This window comes from Vombatus ursinus, unplaced genomic scaffold (genome assembly GCF_900497805.2).
Source record: "Vombatus ursinus unplaced genomic scaffold, bare-nosed wombat genome assembly UNPS02014786.1, whole genome shotgun sequence".
Lineage (NCBI taxonomy): Eukaryota > Metazoa > Chordata > Mammalia > Diprotodontia > Vombatidae > Vombatus > Vombatus ursinus.
Window position 1 is genome coordinate 43,363,370 of NW_020954564.1, and position 6,858 is coordinate 43,370,227.

A 6,858-nucleotide genomic window follows, 5' to 3' on the forward strand; every position below is an offset into this window, starting at 1 on the left:
ATCAGGTACCCTTTATTTAAGGAGGGAGCTGACATAAGGAATTTTTACCCTAATTTCCACTTGGTGGACTTTGAGGGACAACAGACACTACTGTTTGTTATTGGGTTTTTTTTTCCCTAAACCTGAGGACATCTGTTTTCACTTCTATCCAAGTGGTCTGTGGTTTAAGAAGTGCTTAAACCTGAAACCAAGAGTAGATTTCCCTTGTCTGAGACCCATTTTGTTGGGCTCCCTTCCTTGGAAGTTCCCTGAGACAATCCTTTTCGAAAAGGTAGCCACTGGCTGTAGAATCAGTGTCTCTGCCCCTATGCACCCCACACTACAGCAGCTCCAGGAATGGCGTCTTTGTTGGGATTGTCAAATTGTTTAGCACAGACTGATATTCTATTAGCTTCTGCTTGAACAGCTCCAGTGACAGGAAGCTTGCTGTCCTCCATGGCCCATTTTTTAGCACCAAAGGCCAATTGCTGGTGAATTTTTCCAAATCTTGCTCAATGTAGAGGACTTTCACTGAGACAAATGCTTGGCTTCTCAGAAGAACTTTATCCATGAAGAGGAAATAAAATGAAACCTTAAAATCCTAAAATGTTAGTGTTTAATGAGAACTTGGAATGCAGACTGTTAGAACTGAAAAGGACCCTAGAGCATAGAATGTTAGGCCACAGAGTGTAGAATGCCATATATCTATATCGTGTGTGTGTGTGTGTGTGTGTGTGTGTGTGTGTGTCTAGTCATCTAGTTTATCTCATTTTACAGATAAAACAACAGTTTACAGGAGGTCATATTTTACATACGTTGTTCCTCACAACACCCCTGTGAGGTAAGTAGTACAAGTATTATTGTTGTCATTTTAATTCAATTCAACAAGCATTTATCAAGCTAGGCATTGTGCTAGGTGCCAGGGATAAAAAACATCATAAACAAAACAGTCCCTGCCCTCAAGGGGGCTTACATTCTATAGGGAGATACAATATGTACAGAAGTATATTACAAGGGAAAGTGAGGAGGAGAAGAATCCTAGCAAATGAAATTGGGGTTGGAGGGAGAAGGAGGGAATGAGAGAAGGAAGATTTCACCAAGGGGGCACCTGAGTTGAGCCTTGAGGGAAGATGAGGATTCTGAGAGGGAGAAATGAAGAAGGGAGTGTGTTTCCAGGCATGAAGAGAGCTTGTATGAATGCAGGGAGGCAGGAGATGGATGATGAAATTGTGGCTCAGGGAGACCAAAAGATTTGCCCAAGGTCACATGAAGGCTCAGTAACAGAGATGGGACTCAAACCCAGGGCCTCTGACTCCAAGTTCAGTGCTCTTCCTACTGGGCTTCAGCAGATGAGAAACCTCCTCAAATCATCTAGGCCAAAATGAATTGGAGACAGTGGTATTTCTGATGTCTAATAGAATTCGTGGTAAAAGCAATCAATAATTTACGATGGTTTCCAGGATGAACCTACTTTTAGCAAGACTCTTCATCTTATTACTGAATTTTCTAAAGTTACCAAGACAACTAAGGTCAAGTAATAGAGCCTTTGACTCTGACATGTTATGAAAATTTAATAAAGAGTTTTGAAAAGCTTTTAAGAGGAAAAAGACGTATCACCCAGGCAGCAGGATCACTACCACTGGGTAGATGTAAGCAATTAGACCTGCAGATAATGGGAATCTCTCCATAACTTTGACTTCCTTCCATTTCAGAGAAGTCTGGGCGGGGATTGATGCTACCCTGCAGTGGACTTTAATGGCAACCACTGGGTTTGAAGATTCTGGTCCTCACTATCTAGAGAGAAGCTCTTTCTCCCACTGTATTTAGCTATAAATGATTTTGGTTCTAATGGATGATATCAAACATTAAGTGACTGCTATGAACAGGTTACTGGGTATTAATTGACCAACAGGTACTTACTGAGAATGCCCGTGGTGTGTGGGTGGAGAAGTACTAGCCTGGGAGTCGGGAGATGTAGGAGGCTGGCTTCTGTCACTGGCCCTGCCCAAGTCATCTCCCCTCTCTAGGCCTCGTTTTCTTCCACTGTAAAATAAGGGAATGGAACTGATGCCATCTAATTCTAAACAGCCACTTTCATCTCTCTGGGCTTCAGTTTTCTCATCTGGAAAATCAGGGGTTTGTACCAGATGATCTTTAAGGTCTCTGAGTTCTTAAGAGGCAAGAAAGCCATAGCCTGAGGTTTAGTCCTGCCGGCTCTGTCATTTGCTATTTTTGTGACTTCGAGGAAGTCACTTCTCTTCCCTGAACCTTGGTTTCCTGATCTGTAAAATGGGGGAAAAGTCTAATCATCCCTTATAGTTTGTTCATTTGTTCATTCATTCATTCACTCACATAGTGCCTGGTCTACTCTTTTCTAAAAGATATGATCGAGCACAACTACACATCTCTGGAGGATTTGCAGAAAGACAAGGACAAGAACTACACAGGATAAGAAAGCCAGGAAGGGTTGTGATGCATATTGGTAAGGTTAGTGTCATACAGATACCCCAAATCAAAACCAATAAAACTAATATTTGTTAAATGCCTCTTATCTGTGGATCCCCTTCTGGAGGAGATACAGTGTAGACACAGTCTCTTCCCACAAGGAGATTACAGTCAGTGGAGGGATGGAGGGAGAGAGGGTAAGACATCAACCCAGTTAACTATAACACATGTTAAATCATAAGTACATGAATTATTTTAAAGTTCAATGCTAAATCTCAAAGTTGAAGCATCATAACACACAGATGCTCCTAGTTCCTAACAAAAAGCACTCCACCAGGTGGCCTTTGTGCTGTGGTTGGGGGTTTAATGTCTTTTTGCCCTGGGGGAAGTGGGCCTGGGAGACAAAAGCCCAGACTGTAGTTGGGTCCTTGTCCCTTAGCCTGCAGACCTTTAAAGCTTAAAGAGATGAGAGGAAGATATTCAAGAAAAAACAGCAGTAAGTGACTTTGTAGAGCTTTGTAGCAGCAAGTCTGGAGACATGAGGGAATTATATTTATTTCAGGTGGCCCCCTCCTCTTCCCATGTGTCTACCCTCCACTTTGAGCTCCTGGTTCCTGGGGAATCTTGGCTGTGGTTCCACATATGCTAAAAATTGAAAGTGATCAAATCAGGCAGAATATACCAAAAGAGAGCGTCTGACTAGCAGAGGAGTGGAAAGGGGCCAAGCTTGAGAAAGATCTTTTCCCTCTGGAATATGAAAAGCAAGTGGGTAAATGATACTGAATAGAGAACTAGATTGGGAGTCAGGAGTCCTGGGTTTGAATCCTATCTCCAATATTTACTAGTTGTGTACATGTCACATAATCTTTCTGAATCTCAGTTTATCAATTTGTAAAACAGAGCAATAATAATGGCATTATATACCACAGAGCAGTGTTGTGAATGAAATGCTATAGAAATGGATTATTTTTATTAGGGTTGATCCAAATAAGTTTGCATGTTAAAAACAACAACATAGTCCTCCAGCATCTGTCAGATAGATACCCTTCTTATACTGTGTCTATAAACTGTGAATCTTCAGCTAGTCATTCATTATCATCCGCGTGACCTTGAGCTAATTGCCCTCTCAGTGCCCCAGGCAACTTTCTATGATTATAAGTTACAAAGAAGGTGCCATCTGCATTAGCAGAATTTCTTTCCCCACACTACTCATGTTGATAAATACACAGACTCCTTCTTTAAAAAAAATAACAAATCACATTTCGATATCACTTCAAGGCTTACCAAGCACCCACAATTCTGTGAGGTAGGTAAAACAAGGATTTTATCTCCATTTTATAGATGAGGAACTGAGGCTTGGATAGGTGATGTTTCTTATTCGAGGTCACGTGGTTGATACATATTGGAGAAGGAATGTAGACCCAAGTTTCCAGTTTAAGATCAGCACTCTTCACTAGACCATATCTGTCTGTCAAGTTGCAGATCCCTAGCTTCTTTCTAGCTCGGCTGCAGACTCACCTTTGATTACATGAAGCCTTTCTGGATGCCTCTAGTTGGTAGGGCTTTCTCCTTTCAACTTAACTTGAATTGTTTTGTATCCATTTTGCATATATTGACATACGTACGTGTTGTTTTCCCTGGATAGAGTCTAAGCTTCTTGAGGACAGAGATTGTTTCATTTTTATCCATCTAGCCCTAACATCTACTGCAGTGCCTGGTACATGGTAGGTGTTGAATAAATGCTTGTTGATCATTTGATTTATAATAAATAAGAAAAGGTCCCTACCCTCATGGAGGTTGCAATCTAGTGGAGGAAAGGGTAGGAATAAGACATGAAGAGATAAATATGAAATAAATTAAAACATTATAAGTGCCTAAATAGAATAACAAAATGCTAAGAGAACTGATGAAGGAGGGGGCTGATGGAATCAAGGATGGCTTCATGATGGAAGTGACATTTCACCTGGGCCTTAAAGGATGGGCAATGTTCCATAATCTTCTCTCACATCTCTAGTGATGTGACCATGGGCAAGTCATTTAACTTATTTGTGCCTCAGCTTCCTCATCTATAAAATGGGCATAACATTAAACTTCAAAGAGTGATTCCAATTATTGCCAACAAAGCATTGTGGTACATTCCTTCTAAGCATGCTTCTGTACCTAGAATTAAATTGCTTGTTTTTATTCCCAGTTCCAGTCACTATCTGTAGAAACTGGAAGGGAAAAAAAATGAAGACGCAGTTGGATCAGTCTAGGTGTCTTTCTGGTCATCCCAGTTCTGACTGGGCTCAGGGCCCTGCATGACTCCATTACTGCAAATGTTACATCATGAACTGAAACACAGAACTATTGATCAGAAAGAATGAGGAACTGAAGGAATGAATGTGTGTTATGTGGGCACAGTGTGCATGGCTCAGGAAAGTCTGCAGGGGCCAGATCCAATGAACCTCTCATGGATATCTTGGAGAGGCATTTTACCTCCTTCCTGTCTGTTTAAGAAACAGGTTTTGGTTCCACCTTTCTAATGAAATGAGCTGTCCGATAGTGGAATAGAGTGTTAGGTAAGATGGAGATCTTCCTGTTAACTAGCTGGTATTTAAGCAGAGGATGGATGGCCATCAGGAAGGTTCAATAATTCAACACTTACTGAGCACCTCCTTTGTGCAAGGCACTGGACTGGGGGATCCCAAATGCCACACCAAGGAGTTCACTGTTTGGAAGATTTTGGAGAGGAGATTCCTGTACTGAATGAGAATGTAAGATCCCTTCCAAGTCAAAATTCTAGGATTCCCTGTCCTCTTCTCTCATGGCACTGCTCCTATTCCTTTCAGATATGAAAAGAGCTGTTCCAAGCCTCCTTTTTCTCTCCCCCAATTTCTTTTCTTCCTCTTAAAACCTACACAGAGAACTTAACCAGGACTGAGCATGTCTGGTGCTAGGTATGATACTTAAAAGAGCTTGTTCTCCATTCATGGGACCTGGATTGTAACATGATATTAAAGACTCATACTCAAAATTAAATTTTAGAATCATATAAATTAGAGATCATCTAATCCAACAGGTGGAAACTGATGCCCAAGAAGGTAATGTGCCAAGAGAGAGTATGGTGTGTAATGCAACACCTACTGGATCTTGAGTTAGAGAACCTAGGTTCGAATGACTTGGAGCAAGTTATTTAAACTCTCTGAATCTCAGTTTCCTCTTTTAGGAAAAGCAGAGTTGAACTAGTTGGTTTCTAACTATAGAACCATAAACTATAAAACTATGAAATCCAGTCATCCTAATTGACTTGCCTAAGATCACTTAGTAAGCAGTGAAGTCAGGTCTTAAATGGGATCTTCCCTTCAGTGATCTATCTACTACACCACTGTTTCTCCCTGATGGACATTGGATATGCGTCCTGCCACTGAAGCTGGGAAAAAGCCATTTTAATCTGACCTCTAAAGACAGTTTTTAGAGCAAATACCCACAAATTGGGGAGGAAAAAAAATCAGTAATTTTGCTATTTTGTATTAAAATCTTTGTATGCCTAGGAGCTTTAGAAAACCAGAGAAAATATCCTTCTCTGTATACTTTTTTTTTAAAAGAATGTATTATGCAGCCCAATTTTCTAGTTATAGAAAAATATGGACTTCAGGTTACCAGGGATGGAGGTAATTGGATCTGTTGACTATTTGACAAAGATCCTTTGTCTTCTGGAACAAGAAGAAAATTGGGCCGACTTTGTGAGTAAGAAATTCATACAACATATGAGAAATCTCTATTACATCCATCAAACCAACCATGAGATTGGCAGAAATATAAGGAAAGGCCAGACTTCAGGTTATTACACATTGCAGTTAATCTATCTCACCTAGAGGAGAGGTTGGTTTTTTTTTTTTAATCTTATGGGGAAAAATATGGATACTTAACAGAGAGGATTCCACTACTGCTAGGATCTAAGAAATGACACTCAAATCCCTAATATTTCAGGTCCAATTCTTACATAAGGCTGTGTCTGTGTAGGACATCAATCACTTGGTGAAAGAAATTGGAAGCTATTTTGAAGCAACACTCTGCCAATCATGAGACAAATGCCAGATGTCAAAGAAGGAGAAGTCACCATTTTTCAACTTATGAATGCCTTCAAATACTTTACAATGGGGGGGGAGGGGGTAGGGAACGATCCTTTCAGCCTCCTCTGTTTTGACAGATGTCAAAATCCAAGGCTGGGGGTTTTATCTTTGTATGGCAATGAGTTTCAGAAAATCTGAGGTAAGACTAAGAAGGGGGAGGGGTGTGGAGGGATAAACCTAAATAAGCCTGTTAACTGCTCAGTACAGACAATATTTTTGTGCATGACAGATCCAGAGGAAGATACTGTCAATAAAATGGGTGTGCTGGGATGCGACTACCAAAAGCTGCTACCAGTAGCTATCCTGTCACTTATAATGG